Raw genomic sequence first — 3831 nt, 5'->3', positions numbered from 1 at the left:
GATTTCCATGAGGATCCTCCATATTTATATTCTAAACTCCTTATCTGAGACATTAATCAAATGGTTTTTTGGGGTCATCAGAGCTGTTATCTTCATTCTCTGTGCATGATGTTTGCCTGCGAGGTTTCCCCATTGTCACACTTGTAGTGTGATTTTTTTTTCTCTGCATGTTATGGTGGGTTCATTAGTTAGAAAGAGTGCGTGACCATGAAGCGAAACAGAGCTTTATGCTCTTTTTTTTTTCCCAAGGGAGAGCGCAAATGCAGACCCCCACTACCACAATTATGCAGTTGAGTTTCCACATTTAGGGAAATCATAGTGGTCAGCACACCTGGAGTGCAATGGGTGAACTTTGCCCTGGGGAAATCACCTTCGCGATCATTGTATCTCCCCTGCCAGGTAAGTATAAAGGAGCCATATGCTCTTTTGGAGCCTCTAGAAAACAGATTTTTTCTGGGCCCTTCTTGGCTCTCTCAGGATAGTTTCAGGAGACAGAAGAGTAAAGAAACATGCAAAGGCAACAGGTCCCCTCAGTCTCTCCAGTTGGTGATCTCACAGCAGGGGCAGATACCTCCCACCTACCTTCATAGACCAAAGGATCTACCTTTCTGCTGAACCACCTCTGCAATAATGCACATTTTAACTCAATATATTCTACCAAATCTGGACTTCTATTGGTAAACTACTTTAATACTCAGTTTCCTACTTTAAATCTCTGATTCATCTTACTTAGCTGTGGAAATACACTGAGTGACACATAGTCACCTCCAGTCATTGTTCTCTCCTCCAGTTACTGTGAACATTTCTTACATATCAGTGATGTTAGAGAATATTTTTTATCACATTTTACTTAAGGAATTTTAAGTCAATGAATCCAAAAGTTTATTCATCTATGAGATAGAAAACTCAGAATTTGAATCTGGGACTGATTACAAAGTTTGTATCTTAAATAATAGCCTGAATTTGTTTTTCATTGAATTTCCAGGGCTTTGTTCAAGTCTCCAAATGAAAATATATTCTGAAACTCTAATCCCAGTCTTAAAAAGGGTTCATATCCTAGAATCATACTCTAAAAATTGCCTATGATAAATATAAAAATACATACATACTATAATAATACAAATAATCCATGGTCTTGTCCTAAAATCCAGTAGCATAGTATTCTATGTTGTGGAGTATAGAAAAGAAAGCAAAATTTTCTTTCATCCAGGAATTAGTGCCTGTATCTTACTTTATTTACTGAGCAACCTCACTGATAGTAAGCTAACAAAAACATGTTCTTTAATTGTATGTGTCGATTTGAGTAGGTCAATAAATGCCAAGACATTTGGGTATTTCTAGGGAGATTCAAATTTGAGTTGTAGACTGACTAGAGATTGCTTTCTCCTCTTGTAAGTTTGCATCAATCAATTTAGTGAAGGCCTGAATAGAACAAGAAGACAAGGTAAGGGGATATTCTTTCTCTCCTCCTTGATTGCTGAGTCAGGTTGTGGATGTCCTGCTGTCAGACATGGGATTCTTTGTTCTCGGGCTTTTTGCATTTAACAGATGGGCACTACCAGCTTCCCTAGATTTCTAGCTTGCTGATGGTAGATCATGTGACAGCCTCTATCACAGAAGTGGCTCATATGCTCAGATGGAGATGCTCCACACACTGTTCCTTTTGTGATTTCTTAGAAAGATTTTTTGTTTGTTTGTTTGTTTGTTTGTTTTTGGGCCACACCTGGTGACGCACAGGGGCTACTCTTGGCTATGCACTCAGAAATCGCTCCTGGCTTGAGGGACCATAGGAGATGCCGAGGGATCAAGCCGTGTTCTATCCAAGGCTAGCTCAGGCAGACACTAACCGCTTGCACCACCGCTCCGTCCGTCCGTCCACAAGTTTTCTTTCTCCCTCCTCTGAACTCTCACTCTATTGCCTCCCTTCCTAATTACTCCTCAGAATTGATCTCAGCTGTCACAGTCTGTTGAGGAGACAAGTGGGGGTCACACAAGAAATGTCAGGATTCTGGCTGTCCTGATTTTGAATCTTTTCACAGCCACTTCATGCAAGTTAAGCTTCATGCTGCATATTTTAATACATGTACATAAAATACTTTAGAAAATTTTGCTTCTTAATGTTCTGCTATGGGGGGCACATATGGGAGTTAAGAGACTAGAAGGGATGTGTAGTAACAGGAATCAAATCCAGAGCCTGGAGTAAGTTCTCTATTTCTTCTTTCTTTCTTTTTTCTTTCTTTCTTTCTTTCTTTCTTTCTTTCTTTCTTTTCTTTCTTTTCTTTCTTTTTCTTTCTTTCTTTCTTTTCTTTCTTTCTTTCTTTCTTTCTTTCTTTTTCTTTTCTTTCTTTCTTTCTTTTCTTCTTTCTTTCTTTTTCTCTTTCTTTCTTTCTTTCTTTCTTTCTTTTTTTTTTCTTTCTTTTTTCTTTCTTTCTTTCTTTCTTTCTTTCTTTCTTTCTTTCTTTCTTTCTTTCTTTTTTTTTTTTTTTTTTTTTTTTTTTTTTTTTTTTTTCTTTTTTTTCTTTCTTTCTTTCTTTCTTTTCTTTCTTTCTTTCTTTCTTTCTTTTCTTTCTCTTTCTTTCTCTTTCTTTCTTTCTTTCTTTCTTTTCTTTCTTTTCTTCTTTTTCTTTCTTCTTTTTCTTTCTTTTTTCTTTCTTTCTTTCTTTCTTTCTTTCTCTTTCTTTCTTTCTCCCCCTCCTCCTACCCTCTTCCTTCTCCTTCTTTCCTTTCTTTTCTTCTTTCTTTCTTTCTTTCTTTTTCTTTCTTTCTTTCTTTCTTTCTTTCTTCTTTCTTTCTTTTCTTTCTTTCTTTCTTTCTTTCTTTTCTTTCTTTTTCTTTCTTTCTTTCTCTTTCTTTCTTGTTTCTTTCTTTCTTACTTTCTTTCTTTCTTTCTTTCTTTCTTTCTTAGTTCTTTCTTTCTTTCTTTCTTTCTTTCTTTCTTTTCTTCTTTCTTTCTTTCTTTCTTTCTTTCGTTCTGTCTTTCTTTCTTTCTTCTCTTTCTTTCTTTCTTCTTTCTTTTTTCTTTCTTTCTTTCTTTCTTCTTCTTTTTCTTTCTTCTTTCTTCCTTCCTTCTTTCTCTCTCCTTCCTTTTTTCTTTTCTTTTTTTTTTTTGGGGGGGGAAACAACAGACAGCGCTCAGTAGTTACCTCTGGCTCTTTGCTCAGAAATTGCTCCTGACAGGCTCAGGGATGCCAGGAATTGAATCCAGGTTCATTCTGGGACAGCTGAATGCACGGCAAACACCCTACCACTGTGCTATCTCTCCAGATCCTTTTTTCTTTTCTTTTCTTTTCTTTTTAACTTAAACACCATGGTTATAAGATTGTTCATTATACAGATATTTTTTCCATTAAGTTGTTTATGATTGAGTTACAGTCATACAATGTGCAACAACCTTCACCAGTGTGCATTTCCCACCAGCAGTACCCCCAGTTTTCCTATCACCCTTTCGAATGCCCTCTTCCCTCCCACCCACCACCCCCACATGCTTTGACTAGGGTACAAAGACTACCAATGGAATCGGAGAAACTATTCATCCAAAACTCATTTGATAAAGGGCTAATTTCTAAGATATATAATGTACTGGAAAAGTTAACAAGGAGAAAACACCTAACCTAATAAAATATGGGAAGAAGAAATGAACACTTTTCACAAAGAAGAAATACAGATGGCCAAAATACACATTAAAATACTCCATATCACTAATCATCAGGTAGAGAAAAATCAAAATAACAATAAATATAATATCATCTCATAACACAGAGACTAGCACACATCTTAAAGAACAAGAATAACTAGTACTGGCATGAGTGTGGGGAGAAAAACTCTCATCCA

At 36.3% G+C, this 3831-nt stretch overlaps 1 non-coding gene across 1 annotated transcript; it reads right to left on the bottom strand.

Moving 5' to 3' along the window:
* Positions 1–245: 245 nt before the first annotated feature.
* On the bottom strand, positions 246–407 carry LOC126031431 (U1 spliceosomal RNA). The gene has a single exon (XR_007503305.1). It is a non-coding gene; the product is annotated as a U1 spliceosomal RNA (small nuclear RNA).
* Between the last annotated feature and the right edge of the window lie 3424 nt (positions 408–3831).

Source organism: Suncus etruscus, chromosome 15 (assembly GCF_024139225.1).
Source record: "Suncus etruscus isolate mSunEtr1 chromosome 15, mSunEtr1.pri.cur, whole genome shotgun sequence".
Lineage (NCBI taxonomy): Eukaryota > Metazoa > Chordata > Mammalia > Eulipotyphla > Soricidae > Suncus > Suncus etruscus.
The sequence above is the reverse complement of the archived record's forward strand: the minus strand, read 5'-3'. Positions and strand labels throughout refer to the sequence as shown.